Source organism: Ovis canadensis, chromosome 5 (assembly GCF_042477335.2).
Source record: "Ovis canadensis isolate MfBH-ARS-UI-01 breed Bighorn chromosome 5, ARS-UI_OviCan_v2, whole genome shotgun sequence".
NCBI lineage: Eukaryota > Metazoa > Chordata > Mammalia > Artiodactyla > Bovidae > Ovis > Ovis canadensis.
In genome coordinates, this window is record NC_091249.1 from 106,299,126 (window position 1) to 106,325,656 (window position 26,531).

At 39.3% G+C, this 26,531-nt stretch overlaps 1 protein-coding gene across 2 annotated transcripts in view; it reads right to left on the reverse strand.

Annotated features, from left to right (window-relative positions):
• The window catches only part of KIAA0825 (KIAA0825 ortholog), a 429,746-nt gene that overhangs the window by 126,578 nt on the left and 276,637 nt on the right, over positions 1-26,531 (reverse strand). The window lies entirely within an intron of this gene.

The following is a 26,531-nucleotide window of genomic DNA, read 5'->3' on the forward strand; positions in this document are numbered from 1 at the left end:
AAAAGTTCATAATCTAGAAAGGGAGATGGGAAGATATACAGATAAAACACAAAAAGAACTCCTATGTATTTTGGAGAGTAGTTGGAATAGGGTACATTTCTCACTGTATGAATCAGGGTAATCCAAGAAGGAGGTGATCTTTGAAATGTATCTCAAAGGACGGGTGGGATCTATCTGCTTTCCCTAATTCCATCTCACTGTAACCTAAAGTAATATAGTCTCTCCTTACTTTGGAATGACCTATAAATACGCTATACTATTTGGTTCCAAACTGTATCCTCAAGAAATGGCAAACATCCTCAACTGGGGTTACTGGTGGAAAGAAGGTCATCCTCATTAATAATGGTAACTCCCTGAAATTCAGGATCCAGCACGTAGTGGGTACTCAAAAAACCTTGGTTGAATGAGTGTTTGAATGAACAAATACAACGGCAACGTGTTGATGGGTAATAGATAAGATTCCTGTGGTCATGTAATGTCAGTTTAAAAGACATCCCTGAACCTTGTCTGGGCTTCCCTCATAGCTCAGTCGGTAAATCATCTGCCTGCAGTGCAGGAGATCCAGGTTCAACTCCTGGGTTGGGAAGATCCCCTGGGGAAGGAAATGGCAACCCACTCCAGTATTTACAGAATCCCATGGACAGAGAAGCCTGGTGGGCTACAGTCCATGGCATCGCAAGAGTTGGACACGACTTAGCTATTAAACCACCAGCAAAACTTGTCTATGACAAGTTGTTTCTCTACGAGTTCGTGTGGAGCCACCTTGCTCCCTCAGGTAGCCCTCTGAGGCTCATCAGTTGCATCGTTTACACAGCACACATTGTGTGCAATGAATTCCAAACTGGCATCTATCACACCTTCAGTTTCTCAGCATAAAGCAAAGTGCAACTTCCCCCACAGAGCATCCTGATTAAACAAATTAACTATGGCGCTGCCTGCAAACACACACACTAGAGTGCGGAAAATGAACAGATACAATGGCCAAGTCTGTATTTAATTTTAATTAAATTTCATTCTGTAGCTCAATTAATCCACATCTCCAAATGTCAGCAGGACTTAGGCAAATGGAATGACATCTGCTGCACCGCACAGGACTATAAAACCTTCACTGCATGCTAGGTCTCTGGAAGCACACCAGGAAAAATGAAATATCTTTATTAAGTGTGGAGTAATGTATAGAAGTCTAACTCACAATCTAATGAAAGAACATAAACTAGGAAAGAAAATTAGACTAAGAACGTGAGCGGTTACGGGCATGGCAAATATTGCTCAATATCCTGCCTCATGTTATTTATTGTTTTAAAGTTGCATTTGGCTTTATAGCTGTTTCCTTTAATATTTACCTAGCGGGTTTCCCAACTGCCCAGGTTGGTTTTCATTTTTTAAACTGACACAGATCTTTTTTTCTTGGAGAAAGGGAATCAGTAGAGTAGAAGTGATATTTCTGCATAGAACATGGAGAAGATCACATTTGCTATGCAAAGGTATTTGTTACAGGAAACCAGAGGTGGGGCAGAAAGAATGTGGAGTTTGACAAACCTGGATTAAAATTTTTGTTCTGCTACTTAAATATCAAGTTAGAAGGTTAAAAAACAAACATTATTAATTAGTGAGGCTGTTCCTACCCTGACAATGTCAGGAAATGTTTCTGTAGTCTTTTTGGAAAATGTCAATGAGATCATTATTGTTGGATGATAAGAAGTAGATGAATCTTACTACAATAAATTTGTTTAGCATAATGTGCCAGACACTGTGCTAGAAACACAATGCTGAATAAGACACAATCCCTTCTCTGGAGGAGGGAGAGTAAAACAATAATTACAAAAAAGGGTAACAAATTTCTGTTAAAGAGAGATGCTCAAATTATCAGACAAACCATGGGAAAATACAGGTAGCTCAGTAGGTAAAGAATCTGCCTGCAATACAGGAGATGAGGATTCAATCACTGGGTCAGGAAGATCCCTGAAGGAGGGCATGGCAACCCACTCCAGTATTATTTCCTGGAGAATCCCATGGACAGAGGAGCCTGCAGGGGTACAGCCCAGGGTGTCACAGAGAGTCAGACATGACTGAAGTGATCAAGCACACGTGCTGGGAAAATGTCAAAGGCCTAGGAGTGGATACTTGTCTCTTGTGAAATGGTCTTAAAGGATGAATGAGATTTGAGCAGAAAAATAGCAGGGAAAGAGCAGAAAGAAAAGTATGTGCAAAGAAAGAAAAGGGAAAGAGATTTGTTTTCCAATTTGTGAAAAATGTTCAAAGTCTACAGAGAAACTAAGATAGAAAGTGAAGAGAGAAAGGTAGTCAGATTAGACTGGGTGATGTTAAAATGAGATGTGAAGAACTCAGGACTGGATTCTGTAGGAAACAGGGGATCTCTGAGGAGCACATGACCAGATCTGTGTTTGGCAGTGCAGTCCTCAGAAATCCACATTCTTCATCCTGGTCATCAGAGCTAAGACGAGAGTTCTGGCATCTTCTGACACTCTGTTTACGTCTCAGTTGTTCACGGCCCACGTGGGGAAGAGGAATGCTATTTCTTGGCCACCTTAGAAATCGCAACAGTGAGGAAGTAGACTTTTGGGCCTTCATTCTGGTGTTTGGGACCACGCTGATAGCTCAGTTGGTAAAGAATCCACCTGCAATGCAGAAGACCCTGGTTTGATTCCTGGGTCGGGAAGATCCTCTGGAGAAGGGAAAGGCTACCCACTCCAGGATTCTTGGGTTTCCCTTGTGGCTCAGCTGGTAAAGAATCCATCTGCAATGCAGGAGACCTGGGTTCGATCCCCTGGAGAAGGGAAAGGCTACTCACTCCAGGATTGTGGCCTGGAGAATCCCACGGACTGCATAGTCCATGGGGTTTCAAAGAGTCCAACACGACTGAGTGACTTTCACTTTCACTAGCCCTAAGAGGAACGCTGTTGAGGATCAGCCACAATATTTACGTAAAGCCCTCAGTAAAGAAGATGCATAAAACCAGGGAAATGTAACCAAAGGAGGCAAAGACCAGATTAAATAAAGAGGGGCTGACCACAGAGAAAGTCCAGGTTTCTGTTCATCCAAGAAAGAAAAACAATTAAAAGAAGGCTTTCTTCACCTCTGTGATGGCTGTGGATCAGTAAGAGGAAAATTACCTACTGACTTGAAGTTCAGAATATCAGAAATGCTGATGTTACCTTAGAATACCAGTTTGATGGTTTTACGAAGTATGGGACAAGTAGGATTTTGTGGGTTGGTTTGAGAATCTCTACTTTAATGTATTTTGCTACCTTAAAAAAAAGTCATCTTAACTTCTAATGTCTTGGAAAAAATTTTCAAACAACTTATTTGTAAACTGGAGACTCAGTAGAATGATATAAAAAGATATAAGCAGAGACAGAAAGATTTCAATTCTTATTTAAAACATTAATTCAATATTAATGATCGAGGGATCCTATATAAACTAATAATCTGTACATTTTTTTCCAATATATGTAAATATTTTGGGAGGGGAAATAAAGCCTCTATTTTGTCATATTTTGTATTTCTCTCATATTTTCCTCTTCTATTTGTTCACAAATCTGTCTTATTCTTTTTTTATATGCCTATTTAAAATTTTAACTCTCTTCTAATTTTACATTCTGATTTAAATTACGTGCTTAGTCAAAATAGTATAATGCTTTAGAAAAGATCATGTCTGTCTATCAAAATAGAAGGTGAGCTGGATTGAAAGACTAAACTTGAATTTATTTATTACTAAAAACTTACACATAACTGAATAGGGATTTGATTCTGGCAAGCTCATCAAGAAAAATGTTCCAGTTCTGCTATGCTACAATACTGAATTTTAAAATCAGCATATGAAGATGTGGCACTGAAATTTATCTAATAAAAATGTATAGGAAATAATAATTAACCTCAAACTATCTCATGATCCTGCCTAGAGACACTGAATTGACATGCGGTTCCTAGCATATTAATGAATTTGAAACAGGAATCAATAATGTACCACTAATTTAATCAGGGTTAAAGTTGGTTTTATTCCCGCCAGAAAGACAATGAGACATACTGATATTATAATAGTCTAAATATGTAAAAGTGAAGAATTGACATTGTAAAAAAAAAAAACTTTAACTGAATTAATGAGTTAAATTGCCTCTAACAATCAGTCTTAATATATAAACTAAATAAGTACATAAAGCATTTCTGGCTATAATATTTCACAATTTGTTTGCACTGAGTTATAATATTTCGTATACAAAATTAAGTATTTTTAAAAATTGGAATTTAGAAATACTAACCTATGTTACGCTTACTCCTTGGAAGAAAAGTTATGACCAACCTAGATAGTATATTCAAAAGCAGAGATATTACTTTGCCGACTAAGGTCCATCTAGTCAAGGCTCTGGTTTTTCCAGTGGTCGTGTATGGATGTGAGAGTTGGACTGTGAAGAAGGCTGAGCGCCGAAGAATTGATGCTTTTGAACTGTGGTGTTGGAGAAGAGTCTTGAGAGTCCCTTGGACTGCAAGGAGATTCAACCAGTCCATTCTGAAGGAGATCAGCCCTGGGATTTCTTTGGAAGGAATGATGCTAAAGCTGAAACTCCAGTACTTTGGCCACCTCATGCGAAGAGTTGACTCATTGGAAAAGACTCTGATGCTGGGAGGGATTGGGGGCAGGAGGAGAAAGGGACGACCAAGGATGAGATGGCTGGATGGCATCACTGACTCTATGGACGTGAATCTGAGTGAACTCCGGGAGTTGGTAATGGACAAGGAGGCCTGGCGTGCTGCACTTCATGGGGTCGCAAAGAGTCGGACACGACTGAGCGACTGAACTGAACTGAACCTATGCTACTGAAGGCTTACTACATTTTCCAAGGAATAGAAAATATAATATCTAACTATGAAGTTGTATCAGAGAAGGCAATGGCACCCCACTCCAGTACTCTTGCCTGGAAAATCCCATGGGCAGAGGAGCCTGATGGGCTGCAGTCCATGGGGTCGCGAAGAGTCGGACATGACTGAGCGACTTCACTTTCACTTTTTACTTTCATGCATTGGAGAAGGAAATAGCAACCCACTCCAGTGTTCTTGCCTGGAGAATCCCAGGGATGGAGGAGCCTGGTAGGCTGCCGTCTATGCGGTCACACAGAGTCGGACACGACTGAAGTGACTTAGCAGCAGCATGAAGTTGTATGATTCTATCAAGAATGTTTTTTAAAAATGAAATTGACTGACAGTAACTTAACTTATTTAGTTGAGGTTTCTATAGAGGTCGGGAATTCTGAGTTTAGAGCTTAAAATTTCATATAGCACTGAGGATCCAGGAATTTAGGCAACTTATATTTATAATAGTTTTTCGTTGGTAGAAACAGCTTCTATGTTGAATGATCTCGAATGATCACTGTCTCTTAGGTCAGGTTTTTCATAGCAAACGAAGTTAAATGTACCTTTTTTATAAGTAAAAGTTAAATCTGCTAAAAGTTAGATATATAATACACAGTTATATGACAGTGACATTTTTCTCAAGTTATCTGAATAATTTTCTCAGATTTCAATTATGGTCCCACACATGTGTATCTCTAAATGAAAAGCCACTATGTATGTTATAGATTTCTCCATCTCTTACCTTTAGTTTTTCTCTAAGATGGAAACCAAAGGATCACATAATATAAATTAACAATTTCAATATAATTCCTTTATTTTTATCAAAATAAAATATAAAATTTTGCCTCATCAGAATTTTATACATGACCCTAAGCCACAAAGGACATTTTTCATAAAGCCACCTGTATTATAATTAGTTAATGAAGTATCATAAAACATTAATTAGTAACAAGCCCTAAGAAAAATTTGTAAAATTGTCTAGACATTCATATTTTCTTAAATAAATAAATTCTATGTATACCTCACAAGGTGTAATATCCAAGTAGGGTGCTTAGGAGATACCAAGAGACTAATACGAACTGCAGGAATCTCGAAATAAGATCCACAAAGTTTGGTGAGGAAAAAGCAAAATTTAGAGAGGTCTGAAAGTTCATCTAGGTCTTGATTTTGTCCTTCTACTAGAAATTCATTGCTTGACAATCCCCTCCAACCCAAAGAACAGTGAAAGTATGAGTTGAGTTAGTGTAATATAATAACTATATAAAACACTAGATATATAAAACACTAGATATATAAAACACTAGAAAGAACAGGGTTGACATGGAGTGTTGTAACAGTAGAGTCACAATTAAAACTGATTCAATCTGAGAAATCACCATAGACCAGCTATATTACCCATCATTCTCCTCCCTTTCTCCTCCATACTTCTATTCTATCCTAATCCATCCCATCCTTACTCCATCATATCCCTTCCCTCTCATTTCTCTTCTCGATCTTTCTTCCTTCTTCCTTGTTCTCTGCTTTCTCTCCACATTGCTCTCCACCAGGTGCCCATTCTTTGCTAGGCATCACGCTAGAGACCAGGGGAAGATAATTAGGATATAGTATCTATCTTCAAAGAGCAGACTATTGCCTTTATAGGAGGACCAGTATCTAATGGATAATTGTCATTCGATATAATAATTATAAGGCAAGAGGAAGGGAAGTCTATGGAAGGGCAGCTAAAATCAGAAAGCTCATGAGCTGAGGAGATTCCTGAGATGCATCTTAAAGCATAAGGAGGATTAGCCAGAAAAAAAGGAATAGAGAAATGTTTTAGGCAGAAAGGGCAACATGAATGAAGACCCAGGGGACAGATGCATCACACAAAATCTGTGTGAGAAATTCAGTCTGCACGGCCGCACATGGTGGCCTGGGGAGTGACAGGAATAAGTTTACATTTTAGAAAGTTCCTGCTAACAGAGCAGGAGGTGGACGGAAGAAGAATGAGACTAGAGTTTGGAAGACCAGTTGGGGGCATAATTCAACTGATCTTCCAAATTAGGTATTCCACCAGGTATTCATTAATACCCAGTGATCATAAAATAAAGAACATTACACAACATGCCTGGTGGATACAGAATCAAAGCCCAGGTTTATCCATTACCAGTCCAGAATTCTCTCTACTGTACCAGAAACACCACTTCTTATCCTGTGATAGAACTGAAACATTTTTGTTGTTGTTGTAGGCTCCTTTAAATATGTATAAATTGGTGAAGGATAAATCCTTTGGAATGACCAATTACTAAGCTCTGGGAGCTCAGCTCTAAAATTCATACAGAGAGCAGTTCAATATTCATCATGATTATTTGGCACGATACACCCATCTTTTGAATATAGAGATATGTCATTTCAGGGGAGAAGAAAAAACCCAACCAGAGCCCTTAATGTTATATTCATTGTTATCAAATATTTGGAATCCATGTGACTAGAAGCCTCTTGTTTCCAGAGAAAAGGATGCGGGCTTTTTGCTGGTATCTCGTCATGTGTAACATCCCAATGCTGCTACTTCTGGTGCCCAAATAGCTGCTCCATTACACACCCCCACTGCTAGTGCCACTGCAGCGTGTCAGGTAATGAGGTAAGGGGCACACTTGAGTTCTCTATGTGCCAAGATGAGAAAAATTAATTTTCAGTGCTAAAAAGATGAGGCTGCTGGTGCAGACGGTCACTAACCACCACCAGCTGCTCCATAGATTTGGTGTTTGGAAAAGGGAACCCATTTCAAAATCAATAACATAACCACGACACGAGAAACCAAGCTGCATCAGTGTTTTGAGCAAGAAGATGTTGTGCAAGTCTTACTAAATAGCTGGGTAATTTGACAGAAATATTGACAATTTGGTTTGTACTCACATTATGCTTCTAAATATCTCAATATAGAGAGAAAATCATAAATGTCAAAAACATTGCACTTGCTTTACTAGATTCATAAGTAAACAAAATATATATCTATGAGATCGGTCTGCAAGATGGAAGTTTTAACAGAGCATGGCGTCTTCTGGGTGGAGGTAGGGGAGAATGTGAGATCTTAACTACATGTGCTGTTCCTGAATTCCAACAGAAAGTCAAATGAATCTCATACACACACAAGCACGCCATGCCCCAAAGCATTTTCTTGTACCTTTTATGTCATTTCGAGTACACAAATATGAATTTTTCAAGGAAGCATGAATGAAGAATGTAAAAAACAAAACAAAGCAAAACAAACAAACTTAAATCTAATCATCTCCCTGTCTCAGCTATATGGATCCAGAACAGTAGCTCTTAACTTTGGGTGCACATTTTTAAAAATCACTGAAATTTTTAAAACAACCAGTGCCCACAGCTCCATCCTTAGTGAAGTCAGAATTTACAGAGCTGGGGATGAGGGGGTATGGGAGTGGTGGCGGGGTTGGCATGGGTATTTTTTTTCAAGTTTCCCAGGTGACCCTCGGAGAAGGCAATGGCACCCCACTCCAGCACTCTTGCCTAGAAAATTCCATGGACCAAGGAGCCTGGTGGGCTGCAGTCCATGAGGTCGCTAAGAGTCGGGCACGACTGAGCGACTTCACTTTCACTTTTCACTTTCATGCCTTGGAGAAGGAAATGGCAACCCACTCCAGTGTTCTTGCCTGGAACCCACTCCAGTGTTCTTGCCTGGAGAATCCCAGGGACGCGGGAGCCTGGTGGGCTGCCGTCTCTGGGGTCGCACAGAGTCGGACATGACTGAAGCGACTTAGCAGCAGCAGCAGCAGCAGCAGCAGCAGCAGCAGCAGCAGCAGCAGCAGCAGCAGCAGCAGGTGACTCTAATGTGCAGCCAGGCTTGGTTAGAAGTTCCTTCTATGCCTGGGTCTCTCAGCCTCAGCACTACTGACATTTGGGGGGCTGGTAATTCTTTGCAGTGGGAACTGCTCTGTGCATTGTAGTATGTTTAGCTTCCTGGTCTTTACCCACTAAATGCAATAACAACACCCTTTCCCGGGTGGTGAGACAGGCTGGGGGACCTAGGAAACTGGACCTTTTGACCCAGGATTTGACCCAGGACAAACACTTTCTTGAGCAACAAAATACAAAGAAACTATAAGGGACTAAAAATAACTGAGTCCACAGCCCAGCTGGGGCAAATTATGAACAACAAGAATACAAAAAGACCAAAAACCCAGCTGCCACTTCTGAGGAGCCAGGGGCAAAAGCAGGGGACCGGGAATGCACCCTGCACAGAGAACCACCAGAGGGGTGGGCAGACCACCTAATCCAGCCCTCACACCCAAACCCTAGATCCACCCCTACGCTCACCCTGTATAAGCAACCAGCTCACTCCTGCCCACAAAGCAACCAAAGGAACTTAATTTGTTTTTGCTCCCTCACATTGCAGCATGAGTCCCAACAAAGCCTTGTCTGAACTTCTTGTCTTGCTTCTTCTCCATTTCTATCGACTAAGGGAGTTCAAGAACCCTGGTCAGTAACAGCTGTGACAACCAAAAATGACTCCAAACATTGACAATTGTCCCCTGGGTGGGGGTGGGAGGAGGAGGGTTGAGAGGTCAAAATTCGCCTTGGTTAAGAACCACTGTTCTTGGGATTTCCCCTTTCCCCTCTCCTAAGTAACTCTTAGCAGCTGCTGTATGGATGCCTCCTTGTGGTCAACATGTTTTGCTGGCTTGCACTCTTCAGAAGTGCCTGCCCCTTACTTGGCTCCCTGTTCTCCATCTCTGCCAAATCTGATATAATCAAGTGTTCCACCAAGAGGTCTTCGCCAGGCTTCCACCCCATCCTGACTTCCACTTCCTTCTATCATCTCAGCATACCTGCCACCAGAATGTTAGCAGGCTCCTCACTAACATGCTCATCTCTTCTCGTGGGAGACATTCTCCGTGAGACTATAATCCCACCAAAGGAATGAAGACAAGTCGTCTTTTGCTTATTTGAGAATCGCATAGTTTTTTAAACGGAAGGTTTAAGAAGGACATCTTGTTGTACTTGACTTTACCAGGCAAGGTAAGGCAGTGTCAAAAATCATACAGCACCAGTTCTCCCGATTAAAATTCCACTTGGGTTTTTTATAAGGGATTCAAGCTTATTTTAAAATTTATACGGAGGAGTCTAGTATGCAAAGCTAAGCACACCTTAAAAAAGGACTTGTCCTGCCAGACATTAAGATGTACAATAAAGCCCTAATAATAAAAATCATATGAATTGGCACAAAAACAGACAAACTGATGAACTGAACAGAACAGAGAGCTTAGGGACAGATCCATGAATATATGTGAATCTGACAAATGAGTAAAGTAGCACCACAAATCAATTTTAGCCAAGGAAAAGGAGTGATCAGCTAGAAACCTTGTACAGCTAATCTTCCTGGTACGCAATATTGAAATTCAAAGTTACTGTCTGATTTTCTCACATAATTTAACTCTTCATTTTTGTTTTGTCAGTTTCATCCTCAAAACCAGGTTGTTTTTTAGCTGGCTGCTCACTAAAATGCAGCCTGTCTTTTTATTGTAAGAAATGTTCATAAGAATGACCAGTGACAGGCAAGTAACTTTGACTCCAATTTTCACTGTGAGGAAAGCCAATTTCAAGGTAAACAATTGTCTATTTAAAGGAAAAGAAAATCACAGGGAATATTTTCAAATGAAAATATAAGAAGTACAAAGTAGAAAAGAGACACAAGGTGTAAAAAATTCTGGGGGTGGAGAGAGGGCGTGTAAAAATGAAGAAGAAATCACCTAAAATAGAAGCTAAGGGAAGCCATAGAATATAACGATTCTCAACAAAGCAGAAGAATGCAATAATTACCTTCAAGGATTGAAGCTTTGAAGGAAATAATGTAAACATTTGAGGCTAAAAAGCAGGAGTAGGAAGGAATTCTAAATCCAGAGACTCTCTTTAAATCTGCGCTGAATGGTTACTACATTAAAAAACTTTTATTACATTTTGGATGAGTATTAATAATGCTACTCTTGATTTATGGAACATCTTTATGCCTGTGATTCCAAAGTGCTCGGAAAATCTCTTATGACAGATATTATTTCCTTTTAACAGATGGAGAAATTGAGGTTATGCAGAGCTTAAGTGACCTGTTCATTGTCACAATTCATCAGCAGCAATGCTGGAGATGGGATTTAAAGTTCTCTGCTATCCAGTGTACAGACTGTTTTCTGTCTCACGTTAAATGACCCATAATTAACTTACCATGGGAATAAAGGACATTCTTAAAGAACAATTATGAAATTCTTGCCTTGGTTAAGATGCATGCCCATGTTATATTACTAATAAAGGCATAAAAACTGCCCACATCCTTAAATATTTTTAGAAAAACCTAACTTGTTGTTTGAATAAGACCAATGTATATATGGCAAAAATTTCAGCAGCAAATGGCAAAGTCAGAGATGTTTTAGCTTAAAAAAAATTGTACTCTATTTGTTATTTCCTAGTAATTTATTTACTGTCTTCCCAAGTCCAATCAGTATTTTTAACACAATTACTTCCAAACTAAAAAATAACATCACAAATAGCTTGTGACTTCTGAAACTCAAGACATTTTTTTGATGTACTACGTGTTCACAGTGGCTCAGCAGTAAAGAATCTGCCTGCAACGAAGAAGCCGCAGGAGATGCAGGTTCTCCTGGGTTAGGAAGATCCCCTGGAGAAGGGCATGGCAACCCAACCCATGTCCTTTATTCCCATGGTAAGTTATGGATTATTTAATGTGAGACAGAAAACAGTCCCTACACTGGATAGCAGAGAACTTTAAATCCCATCTTCAGTATTCTTGCCCGGAGAATCCCATGAACAGAAGAGCCTGGCTGGCTACAGTTTATAGGGTTGCAAAGAGCTGGACATGACTGAAGCAACTTAGCACACACATGCACACAAGTATTCACAAGAGAGTGGTTACCAATTAAACCCAGACATGACCACTTCACACCTAAACTGGCACTGTAGGAATAATCTACTGATTTTCTAAGTGTTTATTGATGGAACCTAGTATAGATATCAGAGAAGGCAATGGTAACCCACTCCAGTACTCTTGCCTGGAAAATCCCATGGGCGGACGAGCCTGGTAGGCTGCAGTCCATGGGGTCACACAGAGTCAGACAGGACTAAAGCGACTTAGCAGCAGCATAGATATACTCTTAAGCAAGGAATCCAACCTCTTATTTATTTACATCAGTTCAGTTCAGTTCAGTCGCTCAGTCATGTCCGACTCTTTGCGACCCCATGAATCGCAGCACACCAGGCCTCCCTGTCCATCACCAACTCCTGGAGTTCATGCAGACTCACATCCATCGAGTAGGTGATGCCATCCAGCCATCTCATCCTCAGTGGTCCCCTTTTCTTCCTGCCCCCAATCCCTCCCAGCATCAGAGTTTTTTCCAGTGAGTCAACTCTTCGCATGAGGTAGCCAAAGTACTGGGGTTTCAGCTTTAGCATCATTCCTTCCAAAGAACACCCAGGGCTGATCTCCTTCAGAATGGACTGGTTGGATCTCCTGGCAGTCCAAGGGACTCTCAAGAGTCTTCTCCAACACCACAGTTCAAAAGCATCAATTCTTCGGCACTCAGCCTTCTTCACAGTCCAACTGTCACATCCATACATGACCACTGGAAAAACCATAGCCTTGACTAGACGGACCTTAGTCGGCAAAGTAATGTCTCTGCTTTTGAATATGCTATCTAGGTTGGTCATAACTTTTCTTCCAAGGAATAAGCGTCTTTTCATTTCATGGCTGCAGTCACCATCTGCAGTGATTTTAGAGCCCAGAAAAATAAAGTCTGACACTGTTTCCACTGTTTCCCCATCTATTTCCCATGAAGTGATGGGACTAGATGCCATGATCTTCGTTTTCTGAATGTTGAGTTTTAAGCCAACTTTTTTACTCTCCACTTTCACTTTCATCAAGAGGCTTTTTAGTTCCTCTTCACTTTCTGCCATAAGGGTAGTGTCATCTGCATATCTGAGGTTACTGATATTTCTCCCAGCAATCTTGATTCCAGCTTGTGCTTCTTCAAGACCAGCGTTTCTCATGATGTACTCTACACAGAAGTTAAATAAGCAGGGTGACAATATACAGCCTTGACGTACTCCTTTTCCTATTTGGAACCAGTCTGTACAAATTAGTGATCATTTATGGATTGTACAGTCTACTGATACATAGTTCTGGATCTGACATTAAACAGAAAACAGTGACTTTAAAAATTATCCTCCAAAATAAACTTACATTGAAAAATTGATATAAAAAATTATACACTTGAGCTAAGTTACCAGTCACGTTCTCAGTTGATAATTTTTTCTCTTCTCAGAACTTTAATGTTTTCCAATTTTCTGTAGTTTCCCAATATCCAATTACAATGGCTCTTCTTTAAACTAAAGGTATTACCTTGACAGAATTGTGTTCTCAAAGTAAAGGAACAGGCTGCCATTCTTTAGAAAGTTCGCAGACATCCTTGCCTATGTCATCCCACTGTGAATTGGTCCACATAATACTTAATTGTACCTTAAGACACAGTGCAAGAAAGCTGCCACCAAACTGAATTCTCTCTTCTAAGCATCACAGCATGCTGTCCTAGCATGCTGTCCATCCTCCAGAGAAAATGTTATTTAATTCTTTTAGACAGGATATATTTAGTGCCATCTCTATAGGAAAAATTCATCAGTGCCCTCCCTTCCCTCATTTCTACTAAATAAGTATACACTTGGAGTTTGTCATTCAAATATCTCCACAATCTGAATTTAACACAACTTTATACTACTAATGAAAAGTTGTGTTAAATTCACACACAGCCATAAAATTAAAGGAGGCTTGCTCCTTGGAAGTAAAGCTATGACCAACCTAGACAGCATGTTAAAAAGCAGAGGCATTACTTCACCAACAAAGGTATTAAAAAGCAGAGGCATTACTTTACCAACATATTAGACAGCATATTAAAGAGACATTACTTTATCAACAAAGGTCTGTCTAGTCAAAGCTACAGTTTTTCCAGTAGTCACATATGGATGTGAGAATTGGACTATAAAGCAAGCTGAGCGCCGAAGAATTCATGTTTTTGAACTATGGTGTTGGAGAAGAATCTTGGGAGTCCCTTGGACTGCAAGGAGATCCAACCAGTCCAACCTAAAGGACATCAGTCCTGAATATTCTTTGAAAAGACTGATGCTGAAGCGGAAACTCCAATTCTTTGGGCACCTGATGTGAAGAGCCAGCTCACTGGAAAAGACCCTGATGCTGGGAAAGATTGAAGGCGGGAGGAGAAGGGGATGACAGAGGATGAGATGGTTGGATGGCATCACCAACACGATGGACATGAGTTTGAGTAAGCTCCAGGAGTTGGTGATGGACAGGGAGGCCTGGCGTGCTACAGTCCATGGGGTGGCAAAGAGTCAGACACGGCTGAGCAACTGAACTGAACTTTCACTACTAATGTGTGCCAGGCTAGGTATGCTATGTTTTTATTCTTTAAATACATCTTGCCTTTCTTCTTTACCTTTTGTTGGCAAAGCTGCAGACTGAATTGCAGCTGCAAAGCTGGTGGTCCTCCTCTCTCTCGACCCCTTCATCTCCCATCTCTCCCATCTCACCCACCCCTGCTCTCCCTTCATTCTGTAGAAACGCTACCTGACTTTTACCACAAATTTCTACATGGCTATTTGTGTGTAAGTGTTACTCTTACTGGAATGAGCCTCGTGAAGGCAGGTCTCTCCTGTGTATATAGGCTCGTATTTCACTCAGTTCCTGCCTAACACCTACTTATTAAATGAATGAATACAGAAAAAAAAAAAAGAGGAATTACATAAGATGGTCAAATCGCTGAGATAAAAAAGAACCTGCACATACACCTTACATGAACGTACAGCTCAGCCTACATATTAAATAATTATTGACTTCTTCAAAGAGAAGGTAATAATTCTTGAATATAAATGTATTCAAGGCAGAGATTTTTGCCTATTTTGTTCACTAATGTATTCCAAGCACTTAAAGCAACGTCAAGCACACAGTAGGCATTTACAACATATTCACTGAATGAACAAAAAGTATAAAAAACCAGTTATTTTAAAACATGCTCAGACTTTTTATGTTATTTTTATTCTTATGGCTCAATTTCTTAACATTCCAGTTAAAGAAATTGAGTCCAATATCATTTTCTCAAATATTACCAGGTAATGTCCATAAGCAGAGATATTAAGAAAAACACAGAACTACCCAAACTGAACAGGAGTTTGCATACTGAAATACTTTGTTACAGAGAGAGGGTCTATCAAATATTCTGGAACCTATAATATCGTTTTACGTTAACTAAAATTCGTCAGCAGGTTTAAACTTCAGCTCTTGCCCAAGTTGTCTGGACTTAAAAGTTATGAAGGCTGAAGGGTCCATTAGATAATAACTTGTCAAGTCGGAGCTGACGGTATCACTTTTGACCCACTCCTTACAGCTCTTGGATAAAGCGACCCTGTAATCATAGGCTTAGCCTTCTTCAAGGCAGCACACAGAGCCACTACCAGAAAGATACAGGAAAACCAGAAGCTGGGGCTGAGGTGGGGGTTAGTTCATCCCGCTAGTTCTCAAGGAAACTTTTCCAAATCAAGAACTGCAAAGGTCACACATCAGCCAACACCAGGGAAGATCCACAGCAATTCAGGAAGTGAAGATGAAAACTATAATCAAATTCTGCCACCTGAGTGGCACATTGCCTAATGCACAGATAACAAAATAGAAACCCCTAATCAAGAAGTCAGCACGCCATTTAGGACAAGGGTAGATTAAGCGGAGTGTCAACATGACTGCAAAGTCAGGCCGAGCGAAATACAGAGTGCTGACAACATGCGTCTGCTTCTTACCTATCCTTCTGATTAGCACACTTGGATAAGGTGCCAGAGCAAGGCTCGTGAACAGTAAGTGTAGGTGTGTACATGCTTGTGCATGTGAGTGTGCGCACACGCACATGTGTGTGTATATTTACTATCTGTTATTCAAACTTCAGTTCAGATAAATTCCTCAATCAGCCTCCACTGATTGCCATCCCTACCTCCAATGGATCCTTATTCCTTGGCAGTCAATACAGTGACCAAATACCACAAAGGATTAAGATCTGCTCATGTGTCAGTCTCCTCCTTTGGGCTGTAGGGTCTTTGCAGCAGGGTCACGTCTCACTCACCTCTGTACCTCATTGTATCAGCCACCTAGTGGGTGTTTCACAAAGCACAGAGAGAGCAGAGACTTTTGACCTAGACAGTGTCTGCTTGGTGAAATCCCAGCTCCATTAGTGAAGGTCTATGGCCCGGCGCCAAGGCCAGTATGCAGGGAAATTGGTCTTTAGCCCTTCATTCTGTGTCACCTCTGGAGTCATCCTGGGCTCTGACCCCTAGAGACCACAGATCAGTCTTGCCCGTCCCAGTACTCACCTCAGGTCCAGAGTTCCAGATATTCATTTGTCAAGAATAGGAGCTGGCATGAGCCCCAATTTTACTAGTCTTGTATGCTCCAGATAATAACTGATTTCCTATGAGCCTCAGTTTCCCCATACATTAAATGTGAATAATAAGACCTGTGCCTTGAATGACTGTCATGAAGACAGTGCCTGGCACACAGCGGACACTGAATAAATGGAAGCTATTGTTAAAGCATTTCTGTTGTTATCACCTCTGGCTACAAATATTATATAGATCAGTCTTCAGATGACTCTTAGCTGGAATCATAATACACAGCATGCTTTGCAGACACATACAGACAAAGGCCTGAAATGTTATTTTGAAATATAAAAGAGAGTCGGCACTTCACTAGATGCTTAAAAACAAGCAAGTATTCTTGCTTAAATCCTGACATGCCAGATTTTATACCTTCTCTAATTATCATTTTATGAATAAAAATGGGCAACTAATTCAGCTGCTGTATCTTCCTTCTGTTTGGAAAACAAGCATAATTATTTGGAGGCACTGAGATATATGCTCCACAGCTTATTTGTCAAATCAAGACTTAAAAAAATTTACTATATATTCATGTAAGAATCTTCTATATTGCGCATGTTAAAATTTTAAGTGCCTGGGAAACGATGTACTAAAATAAGGCTTTTTTCCTCTCAGATATATCTTTAGAAGTCAAAGAAAATTATTATATTAGGGACAACCTCACTCTGAATATCTTTAAAAAATTTGTGAAATATCAGATTCCCTCTCACTGAATTTCTAGAATTGTGTGCTAAATTTAAACATTTAGTAGTCACCACTGAATGATGAGTTTAAACATTTTTCTTATTGGTGGCGCTAGGCTGTGTCATGAGACCCGGTGGTAACTCCACTGTCCCCATGGCCCGGGGGTTATTCCTCTAGGAACCCAGCTTTGAGATGTTCCTATTCTTGGGGTGCTCGAACAGCATGGAGCCTCCTGACAAGGGTCCTAGTGACTCCCAAGTCCACAGTCTCACCAACTAACCAACACGACAGAGAGGGATGTTTAAGGAAATGCTTATGCTTATTCTTTCTGCTTCCTTGTAAAGGTTGTCGTTTGGGGAAGATAGCTAAGGGCCCTGGGGTTAGCCCAACTCTGCTTTCAACCAGTTTCTAGAAGGAGGTAACTAAAATGATAGAAATTGAGAGAGTTCTTAGCCAGAGGCAGTGAGTCCGTAGGCGGGTGGGTTTCATCTCAATAGCAGTCTCTAGCATTCCTCCAGACTCCGAACAGGCAAGCATCTCAAGGACAAGAAAACATTGGCTCAGATGTTTTTGTTCTCATTAGTGATTTGCATTAGCTTCCTCACAAGAGAAAAAAAATTGTTAAAAATAGGACTGAGGATGTTTTTAAGGAAAACATTATCAAAGAAAAAAAATTTAAAAAAATTCAAATAGAGATTCATATGTACTCACAAGATAGCTACAGTAAAGAGTCAAGGTTCAAGACTACAGATACTGGAAGAAACTTTTGAGTTGAGAAAATAAGGGTCTGTTTAATCTAAATACAGATATTCACATACAGTCCTAGTTGCAAGTCTCAATGCATACCTATTTGGGTGGAAATTTAGCACAAAACCTGGGATGCTTTCCTATTTTCCCTTTGGTTTTTAATCTGTCCATAAACAAACACACATACGTTTGAGATGTGAAAAAAGCTTAAATTCTGTAGCAGCTTTTGTAAAAATAATGGAAATTTTTGTAAAAACAGCTTTAAACACCCTGTTTGCCAAGTCAACGAACGTGCCAATTCTGTGAAAGCTGCTACCGGTTTTGTGCTCGTCAAGAGTTGTGGAACCTGGCCTGTTCTGACAGTCACCGGAGATTATTTAAATATAAGAATAACTACAATTCTATCAGCCAGTTCTTAAGATTGGAGTAAGGCCTCTGAATTAAAGGCCTACCCTAAACATGAGTGGCATATAGCAACCAATCACCCTTAACTGTGACTGGCCCCCAATTACAGGGCTTATGTGGATCAAACCCCTGCCTGATTTTTTGACCTACTGATAATCAGGGAATTTTTGTTGTTGCAGCTGGAATTCAAGGCCTACATCCTTGTGTTTCTCTCTTCTTCTGTACCCTTTTGGATAATAGCATGCTTGAAAAGGTCATTGGCCCAGAACAGGATTACTCATAGTTGTGTTATTTTCTATAACAATCCTCATGGATGCTTTCAGATGCTTGCTGAAAACAATACTGTAGAAGACAGAAGCATTTTTATTATATTTTAGACAACTCCAATAATGTAAACATGCATTCAGGGAAAGATAAAAAGAGTGACCATTTCACTAAAGAAAAGAAGAACGACTCTTTAGAAATTCAGTGGAGGCCCTAACGTATACAAATGAATGGATAAAAGAACAACCAAAGCAATACAAATATATATTTTTTTAATATTCCAAAGGGCAGTTGTTTTATATTCACTGTGGTTCTACAAAGTCTTGGAACTTATCACTATACAGTGAGACAAAAGTCACTGTCTTATTGTCACTGTCACTTTACTGATTAAAAAAATAATAATAACTTAATAGCATACCAATGGAAGGGAGGTCAAAGAAGTCTGCCTGAAGATCAGGCAGTAAGAAGGTACATTTTTAGCAGAGAATTTAAAAACATTACTAACACCCACAAAATGTTAGCCTGCTCTTTTTTTTTTTTTAACTATAATGATGTATCAGCAATTCTGAATAATATCAATAACAAAATACTTCTCCCCACCAGAAAAATCTTTCATGGGTCTAAATAATAAATGACTGCTATGGTGGTTACACCTGTATTTTAATACTATCCATAGGTGAAGTGAGTGAAGTCGCTCATTCGTGTCTGACTCTTTGCGACCCCGTGGACTGTAACCTACCAGGCTCCTCCGTCCATGGGATTTTCCAGGCAAGAATACTGGAGTGGGTTGCCATTTCCTTCTCCAGGGGATCTTCCCAACCCAGAGACTGAACCCGGGTCTCCCGCCTTGCAGGCAAACGCTTTAACCTCTAAGCCACCAGGGAAGCCCAATACTATCCATACACAAGCTTCAAATTAGCACATATTATTACTTATTCTTTAATACACATTGTATTCTGCATGGAAATTAAGCTGTATGTGTTCACTGCAAGATGAAGTTCAAGAGTAAGATTGCAAGCACTCTCAAGTTGTCTAATGTGGCTTTAAGTGCAGTTGATGTCTCCAACTCCTGTACTATGACGTATTCCTGTGTTTAAACAGTAGATCTGAAACAACCAGTGCCAGCACAGCAAGATAGAGATGAAGACAGAACTTGAATTAACTGTCTTTTCTTCTAAATGACCACTTGGAGTTTTTATATATGTTGAAAAATTTTAATTTATAGATTTCTTTTTTTTTTCCTACAGAAATATACCAACATATTTTAAAAGTATAAATCATTTTTTCCCTTTTTGGTGCTGAAATACTTATTTTATTATTTATGATTTTTATTGCTGTGACTAGATGCACAAGGTTCAATGGAAAAAACTATCACTGCATATGTCCCCCAGGCATCACCCGCATCATTCTTATTACTCATTTCGTTTTATGATAGTTGCTGAAAATAATTTTGTTGTATAGAATGGGGATATTAAAAATGATCGGCTCCAGGTGTCAAATGTGCTCACTATGTCACTGACTTAAATAGGAGCTTTGCGCAATTTACTGATGTCATTAGTTTCTTCTTTCTTCCATAGTGTAGTTATGATAAAAATGCACAATTTAGAAGACTGGTGGAAAAATCGCTGATCTCTTCAAGTTATCATCAGCTCAGAGGAAGCCAAGATTCAGCATGCCTAGAAATTTGAAGGCAATACTTATTTGCATGGAATTGAAGCACTCTTCATTTTGGAAGTGAAAGAACTCATTTGAACTACTGTAGGGATTTTTATTTTATTTTTGAAATTCCAAGTTATTTGTTTCATTCACATTATTGCTTTTTCTTTTACCCTTCCTTTTTCACATCTCATTCATGTAGATTTCTGTCACTTGCTCATTAGAAGGAAGTTAGGAGGGTTCTGAATCTATAGTGATGCCCAAATCAGATTCTTCTGAGTATTTCCGTTTTTGAGCTGATGATCGGCCTCCTTCCAGAAAGTCTCAGCAGTGAGATTCCTTTGAATATGTTCATCTCATATCTGAGCAGCTGGAGAATCAGCTGGCAAGTTAGTTAGTTGCGAAGATACAAAAATATCTCACCACAGGGAAATATTTGGTATGACCCTATCTTTCCTTTTTCATCAGTTGTGAGGAAAGGTCACAGGGTAAGGTAACCCCTAAGTCACACTGTGTTGGGGAGCAATAAGCAGGTAACTCAGCTGTATAAACTCATGACTTTCTCTTAGCATATCATCTATTTTTGTTTGTTTCCATTCAATTTTAAGAGTATGTCCATTTTTCTCCCTACTTAATTGGTCAAGTTCTATATAAACTGTACAGTTTCCTAAGGACTGGTCAACGGCTACATGCTGCAGACTCATACTTAATGCGTACACATGTAAATCATTCCTGTCTCACGTTTATATATAGCACACTCAAGTTCACATCTATTAAATCGTTAAGGTGAATTCTCTCCCTCATAATTTGGAATTTCTAATGTGAATTTTAACACTTAAAAGTTTAATACTGAAGGAAGAGATATGGTACTAATAATAATTTTGAAAGTTTAAATGGCTTTGGGGAGCTTAAGTAAAAGGAGATAATTTATTTTGAAATGTATTAGAATAAGGAACACAGTGTCAGCATTCATGAATTCCTTAGTGATAGCCATTAACTGTTTCAGCTTATCTCGGTAAAAATTACTAAATATTTATACCTGTTTCTCATCTAGAAAATGAGCACTTATACTTAAAACTAACTCTGATTTTTTTGGACAATTGACCTAGACAAGATTATTTAAAAACAGACAACTGGGTGCAAATTCTTACATATGTAATTCCTCTGAATTTCTTATTATATTTTACAAATTTATTAAAAATTTCAGTGAAAATCTGATATCGTGACACGGCACATGTAATATCTAATAAAACATTGCCAGTCAGTTTATATATATTAAGAGATCATGAGATATTTAATAGGCATAATATGTTTCAAAATAACTTAACTGTTACTGTAAAAGATGTCATACAGGGTGTAAAATCCCTATCTTCCTTAAAATTGAATTCCTTTGTAAAGGTGTATATACCTAACCTTGGTTTGAATGCTAAGTCACTTCAGTTGTGTCTGACTCTTTGTGACCCATAGCCTGTCAGGCTCCTCTGTCCATGGGATTTTCCAGGCAAGAATACTGGATTGAGTTTCTATGCCCTCCCTCCGGGGATCTTCACGATTTGGGGATCGAACCCATGTCTCTTATGCCTCCTGCATTGGTAGGTAGGTTCTTTACCACTAGTGCCACCTGGGATGCCTCCAACATTGGTTTAAATCATGGTAAAATTATAAAAATCTGGGCTTCCCTGGTGGGCCAGTCAGTAAAGAATCTGCCTGCAATGTAGGAGACCCTAATTTGATGTCTGCGTATTTAGTTATTCCTCTTTATATTATAAGACATTTCCTAAGAAAAGAGAAATATCTCCCAAATTATATATTTTTAAGTTGCAATATGATTTTGGTCAATTGTCCTATTACTCTTATACATGAATGTATTTGAATTAAATTCATTCCATATCAAAGTTTTAAGAAAATCAAGTATTTGTTGTTTGCAGAGTTGTCAAAATGAGATAGTAATTGATATTTTTAAGTTATATTTTAAAGGCAATGAACACAAACATATACACTTGCTAGACATACACTCTTCTATAAAGAAAACGGGAATAAGTTATCAGTCATGTTAAAGGTTACATAAAACTTTCCAAAATCTGAAAAGAATAGCAAGATCTGCTTACATTTACCTTTACAATCCCAAAGGCCGTGGCCAAACAAAATTGTGACTATGCTTTTCAAAATAACTTGCTAAATGTTCTTCCAAGACTTTTCTGTTATACATGGGCAAGAAAACAATTGACAGGTAGCCCATTCTTGGAGGAGGGAGGGAAAAAGGCACAGGAGAGCAAGGGAATAAAGAGGGAGAAACATCAATGCTCCCTATTTTGATAAATTGGGTACGTGCAACTCAGCTGCCACAGAGTGAGCTGAAATTTACTGGTTTTATATATGGATAGGCTTTATTTTTCACAGAGGATTAATACGTGAATGTCAGGAAATACTCAGGAAACTTGGCTTGGCTAGACCTAATACTGAATTACAGAGTTTTTCTGACCCTCTTTATCACTAACAATTTTGCACAGCCTATTCCAGTTTTGAACCACTCCCTTAGGAATTTGAGACTGAGGTAATGCTACTTCCTGCTGCATTTCCAATAAGTAGCAAAAGAATTTATGGGTAGAAAAAAAAGGGTGTAAATCCTACACAGATATTAGTAGTAACTGTTCGCACTGTTTGATCCCTAGTTTCAGAACCTCCAACTGAGACATTTAACAGTTTCTTCAAACCAAAAAATGAGATGTCGTTTGATCAGTTGCAAAAGGATGAGTGTGAGCATTCTGCATGCGTGCGTGCTAAGTCACTTCAGTCGTGTCTGACTCTTTGCGACACCATGGACTGTAGTCTCCTCCAGGCTCCTCCGTCCATGGGCTTCTCCAGGCAAGAATACTGGAGTGGGTTGCCATGCCCTCCCCCAGGGGATCATTCCGACTCAGGGATCGAGCCCAGGTCTCTTATGTCTCCTGCTCTGGCAGGTGTTCTTTACCACTAGCACCACCAGGCAAGCCCCGTGAACATTCTGAGCTATTCCCAAACCTAATAGACATTTTGAATATATCACATACACCCATAGACATATGGGTGTATACGATTTACTCACCTCACATTGCTGGGTGAAACGATTTATTCATCTAACATCGCTGAGTCTCTATTATCCAATATGGTTTTCCTAGTACCACAATAGATATACAGTGTAAACTTCTGGCTTGTGCCCTTGAGGAGCTCACAGCCCAGTGGAGGAGAGAGACTTACACCTACACAGCAAAACAGCAAGCATCATGAAATAAGGAACACAGTTGTAGGGGTTAAGTGCTTCAGGTACTCAGAGAAGGGAGTGATTTCTTCTGGCAGGAGTTATCAAGGCAAATTCAAGAAAGAAAGGGGTGTGTGAGTAGGTTACAAAGGGTGTTTAGCTTGATATGGGCAAAAATGGCAAGGATTTTAGTGAAATAGCCAAATAAAAAGTAAGGAAAACGCATTATGACCAAATTAAGCTGATGACATCTAACAGGTTTTTCACAAGGAAAACTTAATATAACAGGTTTTAATGCTATCCCCCCTAAAATGAGCATTAAAATGAAATGGACTTCTTTTAGATCTTAATTATTAGAATGCGTCCCAAACTTTGTAACATGAATGACATTAGCGAGCCGTAACTCTAAACGCTGTATTTCACAGAATGCATTTGTAACTGTAAGGCATGAAAGGTGATTGTTCATTTTATCTTATTAGAAGCTTCCCTAGCCTCCATGGCAGTGCTCATCTGGCCCCCACTTCATGCTCGAGTCATGCAGATTGGAGTTGACTCTCAATTACACCAAGTCTTTCTCCAAAGATGACAGTCCAAATACAGTAGAGATAAAATACATCAAGGTTTAAAATAGGCCCGTTCAGCCCCAGTGCCGCTTCATCATGAAATGATATAATTCACTGATGCCTCTGCCCAGCCTAACATATGTTCTATTCACAGCCCGCGTCACTCTTCATTTGTAATTATTTCCCTTTTTTTTTCCTTACCCCATCTTGTAATACTTTGCTTGGTTGAAGACAAATACTGAGAGGCAAAGAGTATTATCATACGATGACCTGTTCCAGGGTGTTAAACCCCTGTCAAGGTTTGATTTTAACATGGGGTATTGATGACAGTACATCAATTCAGGCATCATGTCCTGAATTAGACTATATTAATTATCACTTGAGTGCAAGATGCATGAAAATGCTGTTTCATTGACTAAAAGGATCTGACTGAATAAAAATCTATTTCTCATCTGGTTGCTTATGGATAAAGACATTTTTTTCTCTTTGCCTTGGATTGTTCTTTATTAAATATGATTTTTATATGATTGTATGAATAAATTGTCTTAGCCAACAATGGAACTGGCTAGTTTTAAACAAAGAAAATTTAATGAGTTGTCTTCTCTTGGCACGTCTCTAACAATGTATTTACAGTTAATAATTTAGGCAGATTATTTATAACAATCATGCCAAAAAATTTATTTTCAGCATTTATGAAATAAGGTTATTTTCAAATTGCTGCCTCCTTCATTTAAAGGAAATGAAAGTTATAACTTATAATTATTTTCAGATGATGGAAGAGCAACAAGCTCTGTCAGCTAACAACTATGTTGAAAGGAAAATTAATATTACTCTTAACTTCTGAAAAGAGGGCATTCACATTTAGAGTTGCAATGATAGACAATGACAAAATCATCTGTAAATTGAACCAACATACAACTGCATATACATACATTTTTGCCAGAGAGACAACTCAGTAACAAAAAAGAGAAACAACTGAGACAAAACTTTTATTACACGGAACCTCTAGGTGCTTACAGTTTCTATTTAGTTTTAACAGAAATATCATCTTCGGCTTAAAACAGAAATTTTCTAATTCTACATCTTCTCAAGTTATATCTTAAAACTTTTTCCAAGAGTATCTCAAAACTAACTTACAAGCCTGCATTTAAAATAGGAAATTAGGAACCTCAAATTTTACTAAAATATAAATAAAAGAAAATGTTTACTAAAACATATATTATGTTTAGTCAATGCAATCAATTCATATATTAGAAATGCTTTTCAATTGCAGTAAAAAGCAAGCAAACTTCTCCCTTAAAAAAAAACAGACTAATATGTTTTTAGTTTTAATACCAGCATTTATTAGTTAATATGATTCTATAATCCTCTCCAAAATGGCCTTTTAAGTAAAAAAAAAATTCACAAAACACTGAGTTTAAATTTTGGAGCAGGGAATTTTAAAAATTGGAAATTTGTATTTGTCTCATTATAAAGAGTTGGGGCCCAATTAAGGGGAATGTCGAAATTCAGCTGGGCAAGTTACAGGAGTCATCACAGCTAATAATAAAAATGCATTCTCACTGTCCTTTCTACTTGTTATTGTTTAGTCACTGAGTCATGTCCCCTGTTGCAACCCCATGGACTGGGGCCTGCCAGTCTCCTCCTTCCCTGGGGTTTCCCAGGCAAGGACACCGGAGCGGGTTGCCATTTCCTTTTGCAGGGGATCTTCCCAAGCCGGGGATTGAACCTGCGTCTTCTGTGTTGCAGGCAGACTGTTTACCATGGAGCCACCAGGGAAGCCCCCTTTCTACTAGGGTCTCACAGTTCTAACATACTTAGTGAAAACACTACGTGGGTCCCAGAAAGAAGGTGGCAAAGCCCTCTTGCACTCCCACCTAACTGGCCCCTGGAAACACGGGACAGGAGTTTCCAACATCTGCCTCAAGTCTGAGTCACTGAGTGAGACCTGACCACCAAAAAGGTTACCCAGAAAGGTTATATTCCAATATCACCATGGTTTTAGAAAGCAGCAGAGTTCTCACCATAGTGATAGTCACTGGCTCCTGCAATCAAAATTAGACCATGCCCAAGAAACAGGGCACCTAAATATTTTTATGGGGTAAATACTCAGGGTGGTGGGACGGGTGCTAGGATAGAAATGATAATAAGTCACAACACATGCCTGGCTCTTGGTTTCAGGCTATGAGTTACATGAAATCAAGATGGGTCATTTCTCTGAGACAAGTCATTTCTTTGAAACAAGCAAAAATAATGTCTGCCTGCCTGTGGTACAGACGGTGTGGCTGAGATTACTGCGAGTGCAGGTACTCTGATGATGGTAAGATACAACATACTTGCAGAGTAGCCTGGTAAAAGAGGGGATAATATGAGGGGTGGCCCATGTCAACTAGAGAAGGATCACTGGAAGGTGTGGACCTGGCCACCAATGTCTCTAATAAAAATGGTCGAAGATCTGAGGACTTGCCACCTCCTGTTTACCTGTACTGCTATTCCCTGCTACACCAGAGTTCGCACTTTCTCTGTTTGCTCTCTCTTACCTTTCTGGTTGTCAGGTAGTAACCAAAGTGAGCCACTGAAGGACCTCTCTGACAACAGAAAACACACACACACAC